A 27,952-nucleotide genomic window follows, 5' to 3' on the forward strand; every position below is an offset into this window, starting at 1 on the left:
TTTCCGCAGAATCATCAATAAAGATATCAGTAAGTTTGTCCTCATGGGTAGGGAGTGATCTTTAAAAGAGATGAGCTTGTTAAAGGTCTCCATCATGCAGGAACTCATTTCCTTTTCAATGATTTGCCTGAGGTATCTTTATCGATATTAGGGGTGGGGGCGGTAGCCTCGTTTGAATCAGAGTCAGACATGTTAGTAATAAAGTTTTATGAAAGAGGCATTAGAGACAGGAATATATATATACTGAGCCACAAGTGATTAAATACATATTGAGCCTTAAGTGATAGAAAATATTGAGAGGAATCAGAGATTTCAAGTTGTCTCCTCCTCTTTTCTCTTCGTTTTTTATGTATATTGGTATTGGTATAATAATAAATGAGCAAAAGAGAAGCTAGGAACTGATCGCTATGAATTAAACGAGCAACTGATGCTCGCAAGCGAAAGCGATCAGCTGCTTGCTGTCAAGAAGATGATTCAGAAAAGGGGGTGGTGATGAACAGAGTGCCTGAATTAAGCAGACCACTCTTACCCAGTCCAAAGATCAGGGCTTGATCCATCACCGTTTTTTAGCTCACTGCACCATCCCAGCTCAGAACTTGGCTATATGCAAATTAGTCTGTTCCTGTCCCAGTGCATGATGGGAACAGGGCAAACCAAACTACCAAGCCAATTCTTATACTGGGAAGGAAACAAGCTTCCGGGGACCGGTTTCTGCCATTTCAGGCGTCGTCGGCCCGGCTTGCTTGAATCCTGATGGTGCAATGAGCAAGGGACTCACATCTGAGTATACCCTTCCACGCTTATGGTGGACAAAATGATTCAGAAAAGGGGGTGGTGATGAACAGAGTGCCTGATTTAAGCAGACCACTCTTACCCAGTCCAAAGATCAGGGAAGCTTGTCTCCTTTCTGGTGAAGAATTGGCTTGGTAGTTTGGTCTGCCCTGTTCCCATGATGCACTGGGCCAGGGACAGACTAATTTGCATATAGCCAGGTTCTGAGCTGGGATGGGGCAGTGAGCTAAATAACGGTGATGGATCAAGCCCTGATCTTTGGACTGGGTAAGAGTGGTCTGCTTAATTCATCACCACCCCCTTTTCTGAATCATGCTGTCAAGAAGATGGCACCCGAGAGTCGAGGTCCGGGCTACATTTAAAGGAAATACCCTTGGCAACTGGAGGATGCCACAATTCCGTTGCCAAGGTACTTTCCTTGAATTCTTCGTGGAAAGACAGAGGCTCCGCTCTCAGAAGTGGACACACTCCCAAGAGATAGCGCGGAAGGAGGAAGCGCCAAAATAGAAGAGGCGTGTGGGGTCTAATGAAAGAACAAGCCCCGAACTCAGAACAGCGGCGTTGGAAGTGCTGGAAAGAGTGTGTTGAAAGGTAGGGTATTAAAGGAAGGGTGGGTGGGGGTCAGAATCCCATTTGGTGTTAAGGTATACTTATGAGGAAGAGGACCTGAAAAGGAACAAAAAAGTTAACACCTGAAAGGGAGAGCTCCATAAATTGGAGATCGGTAAGGAAGTGGGGTAGAGGTAAGGGGGAATAAGCCCACACTAAAGAAAAAGCAGTAAACAGTCAAATCTTAAAATATTTGAGAGTAAAAGAGTTACTTATCTGCTTGGAGCTGCATTTAAAAGAGGCAGATTACTGTCAGCTCATGCCTTTCATGTATTCTTTATGTTCTATTCTGAAACCTATTGTATTGTGATGTATGTGGCTGCTTGGAGACTGCATTAAAAGATTATGCATAATGTAGCATAATGTAGCCTCCGTTCTTGTAATGGAATTCAACTATTGCCATTTCAGCCACTCTGTAAACATTACCTGGAAAATAAATTATTTTTGTTTTATATATATATTCAGTGTTTCTCCTTTTCAAGATAATCACAGATTGTCTCTGTTTGTTTTGAAGACAATGCTACTTTGTATTAGGTTAGGGATAATGTTCCGCCCAAATGCTTGTTTGTCCAGGAAAGTGAATCCTAAATCAACAATTTGTGCAACTTTGAGCCACTTTTGACACACCACCAGGGGCCGTATTACACATTAACATTGTTTGCGCCTGACGCGCCTTTCAAAAGGTGCTCCGGGTGCAAACAATGATAATGCTCCCTATTATAGTGAATGTGCTACTACTCCGAGGGCAGCCGCGAATGTGTGCTGCCCCGGGACAGTGCATTCATTTAAAAACATGGAGCAGCTGCTCCATGTTTTCACTGTGCAGGCGGAACCCACATGCACTTTCAAAGGGATTAGAAGTCAACAACTGCACTGCCTACAAGGGAATGTCTGTGTGGGTCCTGGGATCCCCTTTACCCCCTGCAGAGGGCTGCTCTCAAGGGAGCACTGACAGTGCACCACTTTTTAAATGGTGCACTTTCAGTGCTCCTCCTGAGGGCTTCTTTGACTCTGCGCCCCTGTCTGTAATACGGTGCAGGGTGAAAAGAATTCCCTCATTAGCGTAGGGCACGCCCCTATGCAAATGAGGGGACACCCTCTCAAGGAAGCGCTGGTGCATTAAGTGCACCAGCTCTATCGGTATTATAGAAGGGGAAACACACGTGTCTGGGCCTCCTTCTATAATACCAAAGTGCCGCGGGTGCACAAAGCGGGCACAAACGCCCGATAAACGCCCAGGGCACCTTCTGTAATACTGCCCCATGGCGCAAATTGTTTGTAAAGTGGTCTCCATAATTTCACCTTTCAAGTCCTGAATGCCTAGGATGTTCAGTTTTGTCCTTCTCTGGAATGTTTATAAAGGTTATAATCCATTACAAAATAAAAGATTAAAGCTATATTTTAACCAACATAAAACCCTCATTATAGATAGAGAGACTTTTAACTTACTGTTTCTGAAAGTCACAAACCAGTTATCGAAATCTTGATCTAAGGTAATGCAAAAGTCTTAATTTTCACGTATATAGCTTTATGTTTTTAAATCATTGTTAATGTTTTTGCCAGAAAAAACACTTAACAAAATGGTTGCAATGCGGATTCTAAACAATAGAAGGCATGGAGAAATACGTGCTTGACTTTGCAAGGTAATGTAAACAGGGAAGAAAAAGAAAACTTTTTTCGTGCTGTTAGTTTGAGGTATTTAAGTTCCTCTAGATTGTCACCTCTTCATATTGTGTAAAACATTTAATAATATATAGAAACGACGTAGAGTTGAAAATTGTAAATAATTAGAATTTTTTTGTATGTGTATTGTTTGTGCCTAATGTTTTCAACAAAGTCTCGAAATGTGTTTTTGTTGCACACTTTAACTTGCACGTGTTTTTCTTTTTCTTATTTTTTTTAATTTAAATTCAAATATTTTAATTTCTATATTTACAGGGCCTCAACTCCAACAATTAGAATGGAAGTAAATCGTAATACTAAACGTTATGCAGTTCATATTGAATGCCATAGCACTGAAGGTTCTTCCATCTAACTTCTTCTACAAAAAGCATAAGGCTCTTTTCATCATGATGCAAAGCCTTGATTTGTAGTTATTTGTCTTTATTTTTTAATTCACAACATACACGTTGTTTATGCAGTTCAGGCCTTATGTTCATCATGTTGTAGGGAATTGGTTTCTTGTAAGTTATCCTTCCTTGTTTGGCATTGAGGCTAATATTGAGCTAATTAACCATTACCGGCTTAGCGTTTCAATTGATTTCACCATTAATTGAAATGGGCATGACTCTGGAAATGACACTGTTTACATGACATATGACACACACAATGTCATTGCTCAGTCAGTAGCTAATTATATGCGCTCCCAGCATCCCTGCCCAGCGATGAGTATTCTATTACAGAGGGCAGCACGCCAACACACGGACCCTGTGGCCTAATGCTCAAACCTATTAGATGCTTTGCCATAAAATATTATACACCAGATCGCGCCACTTACAAGCTTTATCTCTACAGCAGGATGAACCCGTGTTTCATCCTAACAAAGTGCGACGTTTAAGAAATGTTACCATCTGGACTTTGCCAGCAGGATGCTGAGTGCAGCTAAATTAATGTAACTGTTTCATTTACCTCTAATTTCCTTAAATCAGCTGTGCCTTCCAAAAATGATTTGCATAATAAAACGGTAAATGAAACGCTGTTATTATGCTAAATATATTCAATATCTTTCCATTGTGTATACAAAGTGTATTTTTTATTTTACTGCAGATTGTTCTTTTTCACAACGTTGGTATTTATTTATTTCAAAGTTTAGGTGAAGCGCAGTAGGGTGCAGATCATGAACAGTTACACTTTTTCAGCATAGAGTCCTTGTGACTGTTTTCTAGTGCCTGCAGTGCCTAAAGCGCGTACGTATAACTTGCAATTTCTCCAAGTTACAGCATGAACTGCATACAATGCTGTCGAAATATTCTGATTTACATGTATGCTCTTTAGACACTGCAAAAGCATAAAACCAGAGTATCTGCTGTGATGCTTTATATCTTAGGAGAGGGTCAAGTCAGACTAATCAGGTACAGAAGAAATGTTGATTCATGTAATTAAGCAAATAAAAAGTACATGGGGTCAAATTACTAATTCTTTCTGAGCCTGTACACAACCGTAGAGTGGAGCTGTGTGCCATTTTAATGAAATTATGCTGTCTATATATACTCGGTAACTAGGATATGGTGCATGAGCTGCAGACAGCACAGCTTGCTAACACAAAAATCTCATCATTCTGGGAACTCTGGGTCATCATCATCATCATCAATGAAACTTTATTTCGGTTTTGTTCGAAACCCATAAAAGTACTCATGCAATAGTACAAAAATTCATTGTTCTTAAAAATACATGCCATATCAGGATACAGAAGGTGCAAAATATAAAATCAGCATTTCAGAAAAAAGGATTTTTCCATAATTCCATAATTTTTCCAGATTGTACATACTATTTCATACAGGAATTTCATTGAATAAAAACCATTACAAATCCATGCATTTCCTGTACTTAACAGTTGATTTTAAGAATTCAAGTACATGGAGAATACTGTCACAGTGCAAAAGTTGTAGATACATCATAGCTGGTCTGATCTGGGAGAAATTAAGATTTCTTAAAAGTGTCACCAGATAGCGTTTACGGGGATATTCATAAAAGCTACATAAAAACATAAAATGCAGCATGTCCTTAACTCAATTTTAGATTCTTTTGCTGTTGCTATTCCCTATATTGTTGATGTTGATTTGGCTCGATACATTCAAACGATTTCCTTTTCTTCCCGTGGCTTTTCTATTTTATATAAAAAGTTATCAGATACTCTTGGTACTAATGTTGATACGCTGTCAGCCTTCTGGAATAATGAACTATCACTTTCCTTATCAAATGACACTTGGAATGACATTTGGTGTAATGGTATATCTGGATAGCTCCCTGTTTCTCTCTTTCAAACTAACTCTTACATTTTACTTAATAGACTGTGGACCCCTTTCCGTTTATTTCATGCTAACCTTATTCCTTCTCCTGACTGTTGGCATTGTACAGTTGAATCGGGTACACTGCAACATATGTTATTTGATTGCCCTTCTATTTTCAAATTTTGGTCTGATGTTTGGGTCGTTATATCTAAGATTTTTAATATTCAAGAAGATATTTCTTATAAAATGTTGATTTGTAAATCGCATATTGTATCACATGATTTAAATGTTTTAGAATGTAAACTTTTTACATTTTTTATTTCAGCAGCTTTGAAATCCATTACTTATTGTTGGAAAGACTGTTCTTCTTTATCTGTTCATGCATGGTGGTCTGGGTTCTTTTTACAAGAAGAGGTGCTCAACTATCTTTGAAGGGTCTTTGTTCATAATTCGCTTTCTTTTCAATCATTTTGGTTACCTGTTGATTTATATTTAGGTTTGAAGTAAGGTATTCATTTTTCTCTTCTAGTGCTGGCATTCTCATGACCCTTAATGGTGTTCTCTCTTTACTACAGTAGCTCCTTTTACTTTTTTCTTATCCTAATCTTTTGTAGTTTCCCTTCCCTTTCCCTTTTTAATTTCCTTTCCATTACGATTTCTTGTTACCTTTTGCATTCTTATAATGTACTGTTTATTGAATTTTTGATAATGTATTAAGGTATTTTCGCTATTTTGTAATATTTTTCGTATTGTCTCTCTGTTTCATCTGCATTTAAAATTCAATAAAAATATTTTGAATTTAAAAAAAAATGCAGCATGTCCTGCGGAGACTTTCCGTCGCAGCCGCTGGGAGCTGCAACTTTACCAAAAATAGCAGTTCTTGGCCTAACAAGCAAAACATGAAAGAGATTCAGCCTGAATCTAGTCAGTAAAAAATTTCCATGAGAGGTCAGAGAGCCCATTAAATAAGGCTCAATAGATGCAGATGTTTTTAGCTTAACATATTTTCTGACACTCGGCTTTTGTGTCTCAATAGCTTCCCTCTGGATCTTCCTATCCATGAAGGTAAGCCAGTTTCGTTGCCTCCAGGTCCCTCTTATAATGCTGCTAGGGTTCTCAAACAACTCAGAACGCCCCAACGTCCCAATCTGAGAAAACTAGACTTCAAGTATTTCAACCATGGAATGGCCAATGCATTATCCTGAGACAAGCAGTCTTTCACAATTAAGTGCATTAATGGAATATCAGGATTCAGCCAAAGTTTTAACCAACAGGTCAGTGGACGTAGGGAGAAGATATCGCTTACATATTGTGTCCCTAATTCTTCATGGACTGCTAGATTGGAGTTGCCCGAGGGGACACACAAAAGACGTTTCATGAAAGAGTTCTTCACAATCTGGAGCGGCTCTCCCGCGACATATCCCCATATTTCACTGCCATATACAGCCGTGGCCACTGATTTGGCATTATATAATTGCAGCATGGCACCAGTAGGTTTTTCCCCCAGTTTGGATGCAAAATTAAAAATAGATGCATTCACCCTAGCAAGCTCTCCTTTCTCTTTAAGAACATGCAGGCCCCAATTTAATTAACTATCAAAGAGTACCCCAAGATAGGAGAACGTCTTAGATGTGGGGATTACTGCATCATCTACTTTAAATACAAAGTTCCTTCTGGGTTGTTGACCTACTTGCATGACAAATGATTTAGAATTGTTGATCGTTAAATCCATATCTGTCATGAAGGACTTAAAAGCATTTAAAAGAGCTAGGAGGCCTCTTTCAGTCCTAGATATAAGGACTGCATCGTCTGCATATAATAGGACTGGAATACCCCGGCGACCGACTCTAGGACAGTCCGCTGCCACCTCCTGTAAAACGCTATCCAGGTCATTAATGTAAAAATTAAAAAGAAAAGGAGCCAGAATACATCCTTGTCAGACTCCTCTTCTGATGTTAAAATTATTTGTCACACTCAGATCTTGAGAAAATCTAACATTGGCTCTAGTATTGTTATGGAGGTCTACTAGGAAGTCAACAATACCACTGTCCACCCCCTTCGCCCTCATGGACTGCCACAGCTTCCGCCTATTCACGCAGTCAAAAGCTGAGGACAAGTCCATGAAGGCGAGATGGATGGTACCCCTGTGAGCCACTGTATATTTACTTAAAATTAAAAAAAGGTTAAGGCATTGGGTTGAACGACCTCTGCAGAAACCATACAGGGAGATGGACAATTGTTATTATCCTCCACCCAGGATGAGAGTCTCTGCAGCAGAATCCTTCCTATTATTTTCACCATGGAATCTATGAGTGAATTGGGTCTGTAGCAGTGAGGGCTACATGTATCCCCTTTTTTAAAGACAGGGACTATTGTGGAGACCCCCCAGGATTGGGGGCATCCACATTGTACTGCAGCATTTTTCAGGAGAAGAGCTTCCAATCTATACTTCTTAATGATTGTCATTTACGCTAAGTACATCTATGGTTACTCACAGTTTTTATGGCAAAGTTTTTAGAGGGGTGGCCCAGCCCGGCCTCTTCTGGCCCCTGATAGCCACAGACGGCCTGCCCTTTGCCCGGGCTTAGCCCGGCACTGCCCGGGCCCGTCCCGCGATGCGTGGGTGCGGGCGCGCTTTGAAGGCTGGGGCCGGCGCGGTGCTGACGTTGCTCCCGTAAGGTTACCTTGGAGTTGTAGACGGCGGTAGTTGGGCTGCGATGCCGTTCCCCTCACGGCGCTGTGGTCAGTTAATAAGCCATTCCCCTCACGGCGCTGTGGCTGCTGTTGCAGCGAGGGACCTAGAACAAATGGCCCAGAGGCAGCCATTCCCCCCACGGCGCGAAGGCAGGAAGGTGAGCATGTCCCGTGATGCCTGGGTGCGGGCGCGCTTTGAGGGCTGGTGCCGGCATGGTGCTGACATTGCTCTTGTAGGGTTACCTGGGAGTTGTAGGCGGCGGTAGTGGAGCCGCGATGCCATTCCCCTCACTGCGCTGTGGTCAGTTAATAAGCCGTTCCCCTCATGGCGCTGTGGCTGCTGATGCAACGAGGGACTTAGAACAAATGGCCCAGAGGCAGCCATTCCCCTCACAGAGTCACGGCAGGAAGGTGAGCGCGTCCCGCGATGACTGGGTGCGGGCGCGCTTTGAGGGAATATTGATGTCCTGACAGTGAAAATCACTCTATTTCATTTTTCACTGGTGAAAGGCCATCCTGTTCGTAGGACAGAGTGGGGGAGGCTTGTTATTGTGTTTTTTAGCCTAGTTTCCTATAAGTTTAAAATGGAGTTGTGAAGAATAGTACAGTCTTCTTCAAGCAGGGGGACCCAGCTCACAAAGCACTGTGATGTATTCCTATAGGTTCTGTATCGATCCCCCTATTCCTGACCCTGTTCTGGTTAATATTTAACTAGCAGCCATCCCACGGTACAAAAAAACGTTATCTGGTTAAGCCACACCACGGCACAGGAACGCGTTATCTGATTAGGTCATAACGCTTGCCATCTAATTAGGCAAGCACTATTCCTCCAGACCCTGATAAGGCATACGGAGTTCTCAAAACAAATCAAACCTATGACAACCTGGGAAAATCCCTGCGGCCATTGTTTTGATTTCACCGAGAACTTCAGCAAAAGAATGTGCGAACAAGCCCGTTCGTATGACATCCTTATTGACGTATCCATGTCCATCCTTACGTCAATCTTGGCACCTTACAGGTATAAATATTACCAACATTGCCTTAAGCAAACACACGCGGTGGTGACGAGATCGGAGCAGCGAGACGTGCTGAGGAGCCCAGCAGAGAGCGAAGCCCACACGCGCTGCCCCGCCTTCCTGACGCGCTGAGAACGAGACGCTGCTTTTCTCCTACCGAGAAATCCAGCTCCGACGCTTCCAAGCAGCCCTCGCAGGCAGCTGGAATATCAAGACCAGAGACGAGAGATACCAGCCCTCAATCATTCTAGACCTCAGGTACAGAACTGAACAACCCCTTGCAGAGAATTCTTGAGTCAGTCCCTTGGCAAAACAAACTTAACTTAAACTGCTACTTATCTACTCCCGCCCACGTATTAGGCTTAGGTCAGGTACACTGGGGTAGGCATGGTTAGAAGCACCAGTTGAGTACGATTAGTCAAATGTATATATGTATGTATCTATTTTATCAGTTTTAAATATCATATGGCTTAGAAACCATATCAATGCTTCTGCAGTATTATTTTATACTCCTGCTTTTATTGTATGCACTTTACTTAACCATAAGTATCGCAATAATATCGATTCATTTCTCTTGTACGAGAAAAGAGACTGATCAATAAATACCATCTTTTATTGAACACGCCCGTCTCTTCCTTTTCTCTACAATCTGGTGAAACTAAGAATGCACGTACTGACTGAGTGAAATAAGTTGTCTTTTGTTTTCACACGACTCTAGAGATACACTCTTGATTAGGGGAGAGCAAAGTTGTCATGTTCTATGGTTGTCAGAAACTAAATCCCTTCTTGACTATCCAGGGAGGTTAAACTCCTCCTTGCCTATTCGAGAAAGTTTCTAGTGAACTCTGAGCTAGCTGGCAAAACCAAAAACTTTAAGTCTAATATCGTCAGTAGAAGACCTAGTTAACCTCTGCCCTAGGTCTATACTATTGAAGATATTATTCCAATGCGCAGAGCCTATTGGAATAATAGGAACTACACTACATGGCGCCCAAACGTTTGGATAGGCGATAAAACTAACGCAAGACATTAGAGTAACTCAGTCGTGCTTTTTCACACAGAACCCCTTTTTTCCCATAATACTCCAAAGACGTCTGGAGTGGGTGAAAGGTTATATCCGCCAAACCTCGCAGGAGGAGACTCCTATGTATGGTTCTTGGTTTAGTAAACGTTGAAGGATACACTGTTCCAAAATATTGTGCATCTAATCTTTGTTTCCATAGAAACCTGATCTGCAAACAAACAGAATAACCTTCCTGTCGGTAAAATGATAGACAGTAATGAAGAAAGGGAGACAGTTAGACTAGCAGCTGAACTCCTAGTAGCAGACAATACTCTGCTGGAAAATGACCCAAATGCAATACTCATCCCGGTCAACATAAGGAAATCTATAACCTTAAAACTTATAGAAAATGGACTGACATCGAGAGGTGGTACAGTCATATTCGTAATTGAGGCACACGAATATCGGCAGACAGAGTTATTCTATTCATGGATAAACTTTCCAGCAGCAAATGCTGTAACAAAAGAGTTCCACTATTATAAAATAGAGGAACCACCGGATACCTACACTCCTTTCGAGGAGGTGGAAGTACCACTCAAATTCCAAGAGCACCTGCTCTTGTTTAAAGGCGCCCTAAAACATAATAATCACATCACCAGGCTATGTCCACTAGGTAGACCAGGAGCAACGTGGCCGGTCCTAGCCGGATATACACCACATCCAGACATTGAAGAAATGCCTGCACCAGATGTTTTAATACAGTTAAAACAACTAATCAAAATACATAGACAATTAGTCCAATATGTAATGCGGACTTCAACAGTCCAACCAGCAAGTAAAATTCCACAGCTGAACCCTCATCAGGGTAACACAAATAAAATTACACCACAGAACATACAGTCCTGTCTGGGTAAAGTACCCGCAAAACGGGAACAAATACCCTTCTGGCTAGCACAAAAAATCACTCAAATAGAGGCGGTGTTTCCAGACACCACCCCGGTAGAAAAACACAGGATTCTGACTATCTGTCTTCCAATGGGAATCGCACCACACGTGGAGGACTGTGACACTTGGGGTACAGTCTTTGCTTCCATATACACAAAAACACATGGTGTACCATCCATGTCAGTAATACCAGATGTGCTAAAACAGATTCAAGATGAATATGGTCCAGAACCTGCTTTAACTCTTGGTATGAAATTACTGAAAGACTTCAAGCAGGTCTCGGCTATATTATTAGCCAACATAAAGGGAGAAGCAGCAAACGTGGCGATCCGCCAAAGGTTAAAAGAGACAGACATAGCAGACCAACCAACTGAAATTTCCAGAATCATAGAGAAATCCTATGAAGAACTAGGAAGGGATAGTCTGGGTGGAATACCGGTAAAACCTCAACTGATTGAAAGTCCTGAAAAGGTATTTATTAAAAATAATTTAAACACTCAAAAAAAGAGCTGGGATGGAAACAAACAATCCAATCCTAAAGAAAAAAGATTCCAGTCCAGAGGAAGGTCTCCTCGGCGGAGAGAAAGATCTCCGAACCAAGGACGCAGGTCTCCCCAAAGTGAGCCCTCTGGGAAAAAATACAACCTTAGAAATAGGGATAATATAAAGAAACCTGACAGATATCAAGATAATGATACACGTCCCTCTCCATCTTTTCAGACTTCCTCGCAGAAATCGGAAAGAAGAGGACGATCAGAACACAGGGAAGAGCACGTCAAGTCCAAAGACAAGGAACCTGCTCATCCAAATAAAAAGTTACAATTTCCAAAAAAGAAGGTAGCCAGTATTAAAGTAATCAAAGATGCCGAGAATACTGAGAACACAGCTAAAAAACGGAGAATGGGCTCAGACAATGCTAGACAGCGCAGCAGAAGTGAGCATAGCTCGCAAAGTCCTTATGAATCATCTGGAGACAGTGGACACGAATGAATACATTCAGGTGGAAACTGCAGATACCAGAGTTAGCAAACCTCATAAAATATATGAAATAACATTACGTATAGAAGGGGATAAGACTAGAAAAATAAGGGGACTATTTTGGGATAATCTCTCCCAGGGCTATGACATCCTTCTAGCTGAGAAAGACTGGCCACCAGAGTTTGTCAGGGAGTGTCCTCATGGCGAAGAAATAATTATGCCTGCCTTCTCAAATCATATTCCAATTCATAAAAAATATACACTTGCTAGAAAGTGGGCAGTAGCTCAAGCTCCTGCTTTATATAAAAATCATGTAGGATGGGATGAGGACTCTCCTCCTCACAAAATCCAGTTAAAATCACAACCTACTGCACAGAGGCAGTACCCAATTAAGCAAGAAGCTAAAAAACAGGTAAAAGAGATCCTAGATCAACTTGAATACCAGGGGGTGATTGAAACTTGCACCTCACAAATGAACAATCCTTTGTTTCCTGTCTCCAAACCAGACAACTCATATCGTCTAGTTTTGGATTACAGACACCTTAACTCATGTTGCAAAACCTTTGCAGTGCAAAACTCGCATAGTGCTGCACTAATGAATAACATAGTGCGCAAAAAATACAAAACAACATTAGACATCTCTAATGGATTCTTTTGTCAAAATATAGCACCAGAGAGCAGATATTTGACTGCGTTCTCGGTAAATGGCTCGCAAAAAAGTTTCTGCCGTTTACCCCAGGGGCACAAGAACAGCCCAGGATTATTCTCAAAGAGAGTAACAGAATTACTACAAACATACGATGACGAGGCATTATCATATGTCGACGACATTTACCTAACAGATGATGACTTGGATACTCACTTGAAGAGAGTGAACACCATAATACTTGGGTTCGCAGCAGAGGGTTACAAATTCAACTTTAAAAAATCAAGAATTGCCCAGCTAACAGTCCTGTTTTTAGGATATGAATTATCAAGTGAAGGCAAAAGCCTGGCTGACAATTTCCTAGAGAAATGTGCTGTACTCCAAGCTCCTAGAACACTAAAAAATTTACAATCAATTCTAGGCTTCCTAAACTTCGGAAGAACATACATGGCAAATTACACAGAAAGGGTTAAACCCCTTTATCATCTAATAAAACCAGATTTTAAAAGAATCAATTGGACTCAAAAACACACAGAAATTTTGAGATCTTTACAAACAGACATGTTAATTAAAACAAAATTAGAAACACGTGACAACACACGCAATCTTGTGATTCGAGTCATCCCAGGAAGATGCGGATTCACATACCTGACCTCTAATGAGGGAGAAAAGGTACCAATTGCATACAAATCACACTTGTACACAAAGGCTGAAATGAAATTTAGTCCAACGGAAAAAATTCTGACCGCGGTACAGACTGCTGTAGCAAAGGAGCGGGCCCTAGCACAAGGTAAACGAATAATCATCGTGACACCGATACCAGCCCTGGAGGCGGTAACAAAGGCAAGCATTCCGAATGCTAAAGCACTCCATCCAAGGTGGATACAGTGGGCTAATTCTCTTGCTGCAACAGACGTGGTATACGAATTTGATCCCAACTTAAAAACACAAGAATTTCTCCAATACGAATTTGAATGTCCTCCGCCAATCGAAATTCTGCCTCTAGAACATTACGGCTGTATAATATATACAGACGGGTCAGCACAACCCGCAGTAGGGGGTAAACAAGCTTACAGTGCTGCGTGCGCGATTGTTAAAGGTCGCTGGCACGAAGGGAAATTTAAACCAGCGGTCACTAAAACACAATCTCTAGGAGATTGTACAGCTCAGCGAGCTGAACTACTGGCATTCAAGATGGCGCTTGAAAATACGGATCGAGAATTCCCCACACTCATAGTGTGCGATTCGTATTATTGCGTTCAGTCTTACAATGAATACTTGCAGATCTGGCTTCAGAATGGTTTTAAGGATGCAAAAGGAGGCACAATCAAGCATAAAATGCTTTGGGAACAAGTAGTTCATTTGCAAAAAGAACTACCAAAGACTCACGTGATACATACACTGAGTCATCAACGTGATGGCGTTCACGTTGCAGGGAATTCATTGGCTGATGAGGCCGCGAAGGCAGCTGTGCAAACGGCTTCCGTAGCTGCCATCACACGGTCAAAAACTAAAATAGACAGCGATATATTGCAAGCTGTCAGCGCTACAGAAAAAGATTCGATAGAAACACTCCCGAAAGGCTTTCCAGTGAAGTACTCATATATAACTGATACAAACAATGTTCCGTTTGCTCGAATCCCTGGAGTGGGGGATAGGGCAATTCCAAACATGGATCATAGGTTAGGACTAATAATAGCGGCACACGAAGGACTTGCTTCTGTACATGCTGGCGTCTCAGCCACAGTATCGTTATTAAAACAGAGATACTGGTGGCCACAAATGAGAAGACAAACACGGAACTATGTTCTAGAATGTGAAATATGTCAAAAAATGAAAGTATCAACAGTGAGACGACCAGCGCAGACGCCCCTTCTAATCTCGGATAAACCATTAGCCTGTGTTTACCTGGACCACTGCGGTCCCTTACAAAGGGATGGTAACTATAAATATATCTTGGTTGCAGTGGATTCATGCACGAGATTCATATGGATGTGGCCCCAGCAATAGGCTGACGCCAGAACTGTTATAAAAGATTTGCGAGTCTTTATCGGCACATACGCAATTGGCATGCTGCATTCTGACCAGGGTCCTGCTTTTAGCTCTAGAGCTTATAAGGAGGCCATGACCAGCATGGGCATTGCATTGCGGTACTCTTGTCCATTTCATCCCGAGGGAAACGGAATCGTAGAAAGAAAAAACCGTGACATAAAGCAATCTATAACAGCGAAGGTATTAGGTTCGGGAGCTGGGTGGGTCAAACATCTAAGTGTCCAACGTAGTCTAAATAACCTGCCAAGAAATTCTCTGAGGGGATTCAGTCCGTACGAATTATTGTTTGGAACTAGAATGATGATCTTAGATCTTGACAGTCAGACTTCAGTGGTTAAAGAAAAAAGCTTAGATATCAAAGATCGTTTGGCTATTTTACAGGACTTAAACGAAACAAGGAAAGACCTGAGCAACATAAAGTTGAAACAACAGCCAACGACCACTGAAGAAAAACCACCTGTCCCAGCAAGACCTGTCTGGATTCCAAAAGTCGGGGATCTAGTCAGAGAAAAGATCGCGGTAAAGAAGGAATTTGGGCCTTCTTACAGAAAAGCAGTTCCTGTCTTGTCTATCAACGGGACAAGATCAGTAGTACTACCGCCCCTTGCTGGTAAAAAGGAGAACAGGGTTGTATCAATCGACCTGATAAAACCACAGTCATGTGGCTGATAACAAACAGTAGGCCAAGTGGACTCCCGATAAGTAGCAGAGTACCAAGGTATGCTACAATCATAGAGGTTCAATCTAAGAGGCTACTCACATTTGAAATGCCAACAGAACAACAACAAGGACTATGCAACAATGCTATGGAACTTAAACCTCTAAAAACCCAAATAAAAACATTTAGCAGAGACACACCAATCTACAATGAAGTAACAAATGACTATGCTGCTGCAACAAAACACACTAATAAAGCAAACAGCAATCCTGAAACAATAGGAACAATAGACAGAACGGCATCCGGTTACTTCATCAACTTCAGTGATTCATCTGAAGACCTGAGTGAATCAAAGGAACAAACATCAACAAAAACCTTTAAAGATAAAGCTAAGGAACTTTTTCAACATCTGAAAGAAACCTATCTGATTTCTCCGTGGATTGAATTCTGGGTGGCCTTAGGTGCACTTATCCTCATACTTTGGCTCATCATGGTACTATGTTTGGGACACTTCATTGAGGGAAAATATGCTAAAATGGACACAGCAAGCCAGAAAATCAACTTGGTCCTCAAACCACACACGTCTTCACACGTCGAGAAAAGAGAACTTTCTTCAGTCAACTTCACAGCCAATCCGATACCCCTTGGGGTAGCATGGGACAATACTGATTATGAAATCTATGGTCTGGTTGAAATCCTGAAGTATCCACATCAAATCAAGATCTCATTGAGTGACTTTGTAAAACCAAGCTCAGTTGCTGATGATTGGGACGTTGAAAGCATTAATAATATGATGTCTGACCTAGTGATGTCTGCTAAATTTACAAAACATGATTATTTGCAGGGTTCGTCTAATTATGATAAAATGTTCTGCTATAATCACTATAGTAATCATTATCTGCATAAATCTGCACAACCTAGAAATGTTTTGAATTATAATCAATGGGAACACTGTGCAACCCCTCCAAAAGGTAGCTCAAGAACTTTTTATGACAAATATTCATATTTTTCAGGGTTCAACACAAGTAATGCAGAAACATTTTATTTCAAATTATTAAATAGGACAGGTACAAAGACCATGCTTACAAACACTAAATTGATATATTCAGACTCGTTTTTTGAGCAAATGAGTACATTTGGTTTTGATTACTGGGACAAAAATGTTGAAGTAAAAAGTGTTTGGGGTACAAAGGAATGGCAAGTACAAGGTATAGAATCATTGTTTAGAGCCTGCATGATCCCAGAACAGATTATATTTTTGAATGACACTGTTCAACAAACTACCTGTCTTGGCCTAGCCAAAATCAAAGACTTAAACAAACCGTCTATTCCAAAGCCATCAATGAACAGTAATAGCTCTATAGATGTTGAGATAGACGTAAACTATATATTAAGCCAAAACAGAACACATCCTGATTGGAAAAAGTGGTTGATCTGGCCCACAGATACAAATAACTGTCAAGACAGATTCCTGAACAAAATCCAAGGGTTCACATTGACCAGGCCAGACCCTAGATATTCCCAAAGACAACACCCAGGGATAATTACCACGCACAATGTGGGCAAGCTCTGCCTTCAATGGCTACAAACATCCACACTGGCAGAAATTAAGCAACACCTGACTTTACTTACTGATGGTGCTGACTTGCGTGATTTCATTATGGGACCGCGCAAACAGCGTCAAAAACGCTTCATAGCAGCCTCTGTATATGCAGCTTATAACGAAGCCTGGAAAATAACTTAAATTGAAACATCAGAGAGAATACGGGAAATTGACCGTATTAATTTGGAAAAATCACTTTCTGTAGTGGACAATGGGTTAATGACTCTGTCCTCCAGAATATACTCTTTGGACAGCATTGTGTCTTCAGCAATCGACATAATATCGCAAGACTTACTGTTGTTACAACACGGTCAGTCTCAATTGCGTTCTATTGTACAACTTGGCTGGACGTTACAAAATCTGCGTTCAGGCTATGTGCCTTGGCGTTTAATCAACACAACGTCACTGTTCAATATCTTCAACCTTACTGATAAACAAATCAGTATGGCACAGAAGGGTGCTGATTATACAATCCTGAGCATTGAGAAACTCGAGAGATTACCATTGACAATGTCAGAACGACCTGTCAGTGAATGGATAATACATGGAATAATTAATATTCCAATATCTACTTTCAGATTTCAATATTGCCAAAAATATATACAGGCTGGCATGTACGAAAAATTGGGTAAAGGGTACATTAAGTCAACATGGAACTTGCCCTATTCACATGCTTGTGTCAGTAATAAAGGCCGGAAAGTGTTTCTTAGTGGCAATAATTGTGCCATGTCACTAAGCGGTACACTTCTGTGTAATGGTATTAGTTTACACGGAGCCTGTGAAGGGTCCTCAAATAACCTTTCATGTCACCAGCTAGGCACACCTGCGACACAAATAGAACCATTCTTTAGGAGACTATCGAACGGGAGTTACATTATAATCGTAGACCGCAGATGTTGTAGCTTGGTGCCCGGAATAGCTTATCTCATAACTACGACTGCAAAGGTTATGTGCTGTGAACGAGTATTGTTCCCCAGCGCAATGCCAGACAGGGAGGCAAGGTTATGGCCGAATTTGCTTCCATTCGAGTTGATACTTTAAGCAGAATGAAAACAGTGCTCCTTCAGATGCCGACCAGGCTCACGTCATCAAAAGAAACGTATGATCTCCAAGTTGCAAGGACAACGGCAGAGATTCATTCATTGTTATCAACTAATTCCCCCATACATTTCGCAGAAATCCTGAACGAAATCTTAAATATTTCTGATACCACTGGAGTCTCAAATGTATTTAAGACAGTGTTTTCGGGGGCTTTAACACCATTTAAAGCCATTCTGGGTATTTTTCCGGACTTTGTCCATTCCATCTTTGGTGGACTTCCTCTCCTTTTGGGACTAGTGGCAGGAATCCTATTTTTGATTCTGTTATTTCGCTATGGCAAACCGTGTCACAGACAAAACACCTGCGACAAGGGAAGAAACAATCCTAGCCATTGGATACCGGTACCGGATATCTAAAATCCTTGGAATGTCCCGGCTTAGAGACCTAAACATGACTTGGTTTCTTTCATTTAGACCAATGTGGCAAAGCTGTGTTTTACCTGTATTAAGGTGCTTGCTATGCGGAGAAGAATGCGTGTTGGACACCTGTCTGACGCTACAATCGGATGCGCCAATGGATGCAGAAACTTTGTTGGGTCCGGTCACAGCTCATGCATTGTGCTGTCCCCTGCGGCTACCAATCCTGATGACGGCATTCGTGGAGACTTCACCACTACGATTGAGGGGTAGTGAGGTTCAAGATGAAAGCAGCATCGATCAGGTACGACCTTCTGTCAGTTATGCTGATCAAAACATCAATGAAGGCAATCATGCTCATGAATGCATGGTAACATCTTTTTCCGAGTTAATGGAACTTTCGCAGGAAGCTGTTGACAGTTTTTTCGAGAGTCTAAATGATATGATGTTCTCACCAGAGCAGAAATAATGACTTTTGAGCAGGCTAGCACACGGCGTTCCCAACACCCTGAATTTGGCCTTCAACTCTGATAATAAAGTATCATGAACAATTTTTTCCAGTTTACGGACGGCGGAACATAATTTTTTCAGCGGCCCCAAAATATTTGCAGTTTTTCGGGACACTTATCTTCTGCTTAAAGTAGAAACTATTCTTAGGGAACTAAATTTCTATTTTAGGAACTTTAGAGACATTAGCTGCCCTCTGGCATGTTCATAAATATTTTATTTTGTGATGAAATGGTCTCGCATTTTTTTTCTCTTCTGTATTAGGAGCCATTTCATGTGTTATTTTTCAATATTTTATTAATAATGATGTATGAATATACGTGATTAATTTAGCATTTTCTACTGCTTGAGTGCATATAATGCATATATTTATCTTTTAGTATACTTCATGGTTTCAAAATGCATATGAATGTATTTTGGGGTGGTACGGTATACACATGCTCTACTAGTATATTTACTATGCCTAGATCTTGTAAATATGGACATAGTCTGCGTGGAGTGGGTGTGATGTATTCCTATAGGTTCTGTATCGATCCCCCTATTCCTGACCCTGTTCTGGTTAATAATTAACTAGCATCCATCCCACGGTACAAAAAACCGTTATCTGATTAAGCCACACCACGGCACAGGAACGCGTTATCTGATTAGGTCATAACGCTTGCCATCTAATTAGGCAAGCACTATTCCTCCAGCCCCTGATAAGGCATACGGAGTTCTCAAAACAAATCAAACCTATGACAACCTGGGAAAATCCCTGCGGCCATTGTTTTGATTTCACCGAGAACTTCAGCAAAAGAATGTGCGAACAAGCCCGTTCGTATGACATCCTTATTGACGTATCCATGTCCATCCTTACGTCAATCTCGGCACCTTACAGGTATAAATATTACCGACATTGCCTTAAGCAAACACACGCGGTGGTGACGAGATTGGAGCAGCGAGACGTGCTGAGGAGCCCAGCAGAGAGCGAAGCCCACACGCGCTGCCCCGCCTTCCTGACGCGCTGAGAACGAGACGCTGCTTTTCTCCTACCGAGAAATCCAGCTCCGGCGCTTCCAAGCAGCCCTCGCAGGCAGCTGGAATATCAAGACCAGAGAGGAGAGATACCAGCCCTCAATCATTCTAGACCTCAGGTACAGAACTGAACAACCCCTTGCAGAGAATTCTTGAGTCAGTCCCTTGGCAAAACAAACTTAACTTAAACTGCTCCTTATCTACTCCCGCCCACGTATTAGGCTTAGGTCAGGTACACTGGGGTAGGCGTGGTTAGAAGCACCAGTTGAGTACGATTAGTCAAATGTATATATGTATGTATCTATTTTATCAGTTTTAAATATCATATGGCTTAGAAACCATATCAATGCTTCTGCAGTATTATTTTATACTCCTGCTTTTATTGTATGCACTTTACTTAACCATAAGTATCGCAATACTATCGATTCATTTCTCTTGTACGAGAAAAGAGACTGATCAATAAATACCATCTTTTATTGAACACGCCCGTCTCTTCCTTTTCTCTACAATCTGGTGAAACTAAGAATGCACGTACTGACTGAGTGAAATAAGTTGTCTTTTGTTTTCACACGACTCTAGAGATACACTCTTGATTAGGGGAGAGCAAAGTTGTCATGTTCTATGGTTGTCAGAAACTAAGGGCCATATGTATCAAGCTAATTAGCATTCGCAAAGGCCGAAATTCTGCGAATTTCGGCCTTTGCGAATGCTAATTTGACAAATGGTATGTATCAAACATGTTTGATGCAAAAAAAGGAATAGCAAAATTTGCAATTCCTTATTTTGCGATTGCACTTAAGGAATCGCAAATTTTGCGATTCCTTAAATGCAATATATCAAACAAAAAATATTCAAAAAATGCCATTAAGGATTCGCAAATTACCACCAACTTCTAGTTGGTGGTAATTTGCGTATTCTTTTCAAAAAGCTTTTTTCCAAAAAACAAAAGGTGCCATATGACGCTCATACATGCCCATAGGGCATGTATGTGCGCCATATGCCCCCAAATGTCTTTTTCAGGGGTGCAGCAGGGTGTTCTTGAGACACCCCTGCACCCTTGAAGAAATTCCTAATTTGCGATTAGCAAATTGCTAATCGCAAATTGCACTTTCATTCCTATGGGCCTCCTGGCACATAGAAATGAATGGGTAATTTGCGATTAGCAATTTGCTAATCACAAATTAGGAATGGTAAGGAATCGCTATTTAATAGCGATTTTGTACATACATACCGTTTTGCTAATTCCAAATAGCGATTCCTTAAGATTCGCTATTTGGAATTCGCAAAACGGTAGTATTATACATATGGCCCATAATCCCTTCTTGTCTATCCAGGGAGGTTAAACTCCTCCTTGCCTATTCGAGAAAGTTTCTAGTGAACTCTGAGCTAGCTGGCAAAACCAAAAACTTTAAGTCTAATATCGTCAGTAGAAGACCTAGTTAACCTCTGCCCTAGGTCTATACTATTGAAGATATTATTCCAATGCGCAGAGCCTATTGGGATAATAGGAACTACACTACAGCACAGTCCCAATAACCTCTACCTTGGTTAAAACAGAAAACTGCAGACCATCCCCAGGTCACGAAGCAAGGGTTGGTCCTTCCCAGCAGTCCTTTCAGTTGTTCCTTCCTTAGTAGAGGTTCCTCTTGACCATGAAATGAGCCCAAGTCTTTTCAGTCTCAATCTATTTCTATTTCATTCCAACGTTCAGGGGTTTCAGCTGTCATAGTTATACCTGTAAATGTCTTTGAAGGTTTTTGTGCTCAGGGGTCCCTGACCCCTGCCTTAATCAGTTCCGGGTGTCTCCCTCCCAGTGTCACCTTTCTCCCTTTGATAGTGGGGTTCTGGATCCTTAATCACTCAGCAGGAGACGGGTCCATTGTTTTATGGCAGCAACCCAGGTCTCTTCACCTCCCGAGGCATCTCCTCGCCTACTCTCCAGATGCAGGTCAGCCTAGTGCTATCTCAACCCCGAGTCAATCCACATTCAGCAGAGACACACGGAAATGCCTAAAGCACAAAACTCAGCCACTTTCCTAAAGTGGTTTCTGAACAAACAGTAACACAACCACTTTCATAGAAAGATGTGTTATGACACTGTGAGTTCAGACATACTATATTCTTATAGGAAACTAGGCTAACAAAACACAATACCCAGCCTCCCACATTCTGTCCTATGAACAGGATGGCCTTTCACCAGTGAAAAATGAAATAGAGTGTTTTTCACTGTCAGGGCATAGCACACACCTCAGTATATGACCTACCTACCAGGATCAGAACCTCCCCCAGCTCCTCTCACCTCTCAGATCCAGGCAATCAATCCACATTCAGCAGAGACACACCGAAATGCCTAAAGCACAAAACTCAGCCACTTTCTAAAAGAGTGAATTCTGAACACACGGTAACAAAACCACTTTCATAGAAAGATGGGTTATGAAACTGTGAGTTCATGCATACTAAACTTCACCTCTCTATTTTAAACATATAGAAAACTAGGCTAAAAAACACAATACCCAGCCTCCCCCATTCTGTCTTATGGGCAGGATGGCCTTTCACCAGTGATAAACGAAATAGAGTGTTTTTCACTGTCAGGACTGAGCACACACCTCAGTATATGTCCTTACTTTTACTTACATTGCACCGTGCCCATGGGTTACCAGGGACGTACCACCGGGGTGCCCACTGTTTATGCAAAACGGAAAGTAAGGCCTGACAAGTGGTTGCACTTGTCAGGACAACATGCTAACTTAGCAAACTGCACGCAGGCCCTACTCTGCAGGCCTGAGTTCCCTTCTCCGTGCAGCTTTGCATTACTAGCCCTGGCACACATAGGGCACATCACTAGGGGCATACTAGTAAGGCAAACATACCAATCAAGGCCAACCAATTACCATTACACTTTACCCAGGGAACACTTGTACTTTGATACTGATCAGAAGTCGCAAAGTACCTAAAGCATCTAAAAACAAAGGAGGTAGAGATGAAAAGTCAGGGTAATCACGCCAAGATATGCCAGGTCTAACAAGAGACATGTAGTAGACAGGTCACAGGTGTGAAAACAGAGAGCAGATAAACAGAGAGAGCTGAAGGAGTGAGGCAGGAGCCTCAGGGTAATGGAGCAGAGTCAGAGGACTGGTCCAGGTAAGTGGGGGGCTGGTCCTAGGCACCTGCTTAATGGGGCCATGCAGTGGCTGCCATTAGGTAGGTCCTGAGAAGACAGAGCAGTAGGGGTGGTGGTTGGATCTACCACTACATCAAAGGAAGGGGAATGTGGCAGGAGCACAGGTAAGGAGCAGGGGAGGTGGAAGGCCGGAAATAGCATGGGAAGGGTCCGGAAGGGTGCGGGTGCACCGAGGGGACAGAAGACCCAAAGGTGTGAGAAAAAGCACAAAAAGCACAAAAAGCCCAAGAGAGCATAAAATAGCACAAACGTTGAGATAATAGCAAAGGGCTGACCTCATTTCAACTCAATGATATGCTTCAAAGCCCCTATAAATGATTCTTCAAGATTTCTTAAGAGTGACACATGCCCATTGCCACCGGCTGGTAGCTCGATTATCACAACCCATATTCACTTAATTGCTCAAAAGTAAAAACCTTTGTTAGTCTTACAAATGAGCCAGCCCTACTGCCCTGTCTGACTATCTGCTCCCCATCACATGTTCTATTATGTATACCTTCATCTTTTACTCAGATGAGTACAAACTGAGTGTAGTGAATGCTGTCTACCATGGGTATTTGATAAGAGTACAGCAATGTCTTAATACAGTGTCCTAACGTAAAACCTTACCCTCCTTCGACATCCCCTTTAATAGTATCGATTTATTGAATTGTTAAATTTGGATAAGTCTAACATCTCATTTATTCCCTTTTGTTTCAATGTTATTGCGCAAATCTGAAAATCACATTATTTGGGATTTTTTTTCATACTTGAACAATAGACCACTGCAAATAAAAAAACATTGCTCACATTATGCAGGGTACTACCAAACAAGATACCTTAACACCTGCTCTCCATGTTTATCTTTATTAAATGTGATTATTGAGGAAAATATCAATACAGGGTTAAGATTAGGGCACACTGCTTCCACCTAGCAGGATTCACTAGTCAAGACTTAAAAAAATTATCTAAAAGTTTCTGTACAAATGCTCCTGTCCAAGGAGACTGCAGTGATTAAACCACACCCAACACATCCTGGCTCTCCCTTAACAGCTGGTTCACCTTAATCTCAAACCCCTTAGTGCCAACATTGCCAACGTCACAGATTGCCTGAATAAACAGTATTATGAAATAATGCCAATCAGTCTGAAAACTCATTGACGTCTACAGGGAATGTGTGCCCCATGCTTTAACAATTGCTGTGGTCAGGATTGGTTTGGGAAAGCTCTGATAATTCCTGTGGAATTCTGTAAAGGAAGAGGGCTCAGTATGATCCCATACGATGCCCTATAATAGAAGGCTAATTGATCTGTTGTGGAAGGATCCCTGACATCAGGGTTTGGATTTGGGAGAGATGGCTCATGAACAGGGCCGGACTGGTGCTTTCGGGCACCGGGCAATCCCCCGGTCGGCTGGAGGGGGTGGGGGCCGGTTTTGGATCAGGGGGCCGGTTTTGTGTCTGGGGGCCGATTTTTGGTCCGACCGTCACAGCGTCAGTCACTCTCACTTCAGAGAGAAGAAGTCACGAGGTTTTGTTTGACTAGTATCGCCAGCAGCCAAGCCTGATTGACCGGTGAGGTGACAACCTAAACAAACTTTTCAGGAGGAGTGGAGGAGGAGGAGGTGCCTGTGCGCAGCGCGCAGGCAGAATTATGCCCTGCCTCCTCCTCCGGCGCGTCTGCGCGCCTCTAGGGTGCGGCTGATGTTCCCGTATGCGCATTGGACAATTAAGTGCGCAGTCTGCCCTACACGTTGCAGACCCAGCATCAGGAGTGACGAGAGCTAGAGGAGTAGAGACTGTCACCGGAGCAGCCGGCCATAATTTAATTATTGGTACTGGCTAGCCCGCCGAAGTAGCCCCCCTGTGTCTGCCACCACCAACAGCAGTGAGTAAGTGTTTCTGCCCTGGCCCCGGTTACGCTACCAAATCAATTAATCATGACCTGTTCATGACTCATGAATGATTGTCTTAAGGTATTCACAAACATTTGGGGGGCATCGCGCGGTGGTGGTGGTCTGGAAGGAGGGAGATAAAGATAATGATTCCAATCCGACCGCGTTACCAGTGTGTAACATACAGAGCTGTGCTGTGCATATACGGCCACTCAGTGGTAAGTTACCACTGACCGTATATGCACAGCACAACTCTGTATGTTACATGAGGCCTCTCGTCAGCTAGAGCCTTGTTCAGCCTTGCCCTTGCTGCTTGCTTCTTCTAAAAGCTAGTTACATTCTCTACATCAGGCAATGCTTATGCCTCCATTGTCATCTCCGGGCCCGCCCTGGTAGTCTTACTGTACTTCAGCTCTGGCGCAAGCCCTTGGCTGCAGAGGTGTTTCCCAAAGTACGGGAGGAACATCTACTTCGGAGCACTGCCTGGAACTGGGCGCCACAGATGTGAAACACTCTGCAGACTCGGCCGGTTAACAAAATCTAGCGCCTAGCTTAGAGGGAATCCAGTCAGGTTATCGAGAGTGCTGTAACAGTGCAGTGATTCTTGTGAACTTAGCATGTGACAATTGGCCGAGGTCTATGCCCGCAGTACAGGAATGCACTAGTGTTACTTACAGAGTGGAACCGTGATTTAAACAGTGACGTAACAGAATTCAATTAATAATCCAAACAATATTAAGGATGTTTAAGGAGTGCGAATGTTAAGGCTGCGTTTAGTGTTATTCAAACAGCCTGTCCACGTAGGAAAAAGCACATGCTTTTATTTCAGCAATAATATAAATAGATATTTTTCCATTTGTTTCATAAATAATTATTTTTTTCACAGTGGGATGTAACCCAAGATTGAAGTAGGAGTGTACACACTAGTTACAGAGTACTCCCATTTTCAACATTCACTCATCTCTGGACACGCTCGAGTTCCCTACAGCGAGACAGGAAGGTACGGTCTAGCGCCTAAATTGTGGACCGCAGGACAGGGACGCTTGCGCTCTGTCAGCTGCTTCCACACTTCACATTTTCACAAGCATTTTGTGCTATTGGTCAGATTACTTTACCCTCTATGCCTTGTTTCATTAATTGTATATAGTTATATACCACAACCAGAAACGCTTAGAAACGGGCCGAATCTAGTACTGTGCGCTATGTGAAAACTTCCACGTCTGAAACCCAGAAAGTGGACAGGTTGCTCGTGTACAAAGCAGACGGTAACCCAGCCTAATGAAGTATGGTGGTTCTCAGATCTGGAAACAGTAACCGGGTGCCCTCAAGTCACATGATTGCCCCAATTCGGTTCTGACAGTGCTCTTCTAAATCCTAAGGACTTAACTAGGGATAAGACGTTTTTAGGATGTGCTTGCCTCTGAGCACTTCATAATGACAAACGTGGACAAACAAAACAGTAACCCGCAGATTGATATCCACTCGCACAATAACAACCCCTCAATACATCTGTGCCCTGCCAAACCACCACCATCAGTATTCACTATTCACACCTGCCCCATCCCCTGCACTCACCGTTCCAGCCTCCTTCATGATGAATGATCCTTTTAACCTGCACGTTGCGGACTCCGAGGCTTCTTGTCGGGGCTCATGCTACCAATCTGTCCCTTGCTCACTTTGCCACTGGATTCAAGCAAGCCGGGCTGAAGACGGCTGTAATGCCAGAAACCGGTCCTTGGAAGCTTGTTTCCGGTCCAGGGAAGGCATGGCTTGGCAGTTCAGGCTGGACTGTTCCCATGAGGCACAGGGTCAGACTGATTTGCATATAGCCATGTCTGAACTGGGGTGGCAGAGTGGGCTAAAGAACGGTGATGGATCAAACCCAGATCTTTTGACTGGGTGTGAGTGTTTGATTGGTTCAGATGCTCCGTCCATCACCACCCCCTTTTGTACCACCAATCTGACTTACAGCAGCTGAAGACGGCCTAATGTGTAGAACTGTTGAGATACTACCTATAAAACAACATCCTACAATGGTTCTGTGCTGTGTTGCTACCTCGACGGTCCCTACATCAACCTGTTAATGATATCAAAATGATCATAATTTTGACAATGCCACTGCCTCGACCTCCCTTGATGATACCTGACCCCTGACCTGTCACCTGGCAATTTAAGTGATACTATCTACATCTTCACTAAACGTATCTAAGATGGAAAAATATAGAGACAATCTCGCCTGTGAGAGGTATTGGCTTTCTCAACGTTGTTTAGCCATGTCACACAGCAGCGTGGCTGCAGGGCAGCATGACTGAAAGTAAAAAAAAAAAATAAAGCAATACGACATTGTGCTTTTATTTTTGTGAGAGATAGGGCAGGAAGCGAGACAACATGAGGGAGGAAGGATGAGCATGGAGGGCAGCATAGACAATGCAGGGTGTGAGAAAAGAGTGATAGGATACGGGCAGCAGCGCCAGCGTTATAGTGCTTTTTTTTTTGTAATTGTGGGTGGAGGAGCAAAACAGACAACGGAGGAGCAGGCACAACATGGACAATGGAGGTAGAGTGGGTTATTATGGCTAACGTGCAACAGAGAGAGGACAGGTGAGGGGTTGAGACATGGACAACAGAGTGCAGTGGCAACACAGAAAATGGATAGGCAACACAACCATCAAAGTGGAGGGTGTGTTGGGGGTCAATACGGAGAACAAGGGGCTGGTGGGTGGAGGGCAAGCAACACAGACTGAGACAAGTGAGGGAGGGTGGACTGGCGCAGCATGGACAATGAAGGGAGAGCAGGTGGGATGAACATGGACATTGGCGGGCGAGCAGGTTAGGGCAACATAGGCAGTGGACAGAGGGCGGGTGGGAGGTCAACACGAATAATGGAGGAAGGGCAGGTGCACACATAATAAAAATAACAAAATGTAAAGTTTTGAAATAGTACATAAAACAGCAAGTAATCCAATCTTTTTTTT

Source organism: Lissotriton helveticus, chromosome 4_1, assembly GCF_964261635.1.
Source record: "Lissotriton helveticus chromosome 4_1, aLisHel1.1, whole genome shotgun sequence".
Classification (NCBI taxonomy): domain Eukaryota; kingdom Metazoa; phylum Chordata; class Amphibia; order Caudata; family Salamandridae; genus Lissotriton; species Lissotriton helveticus.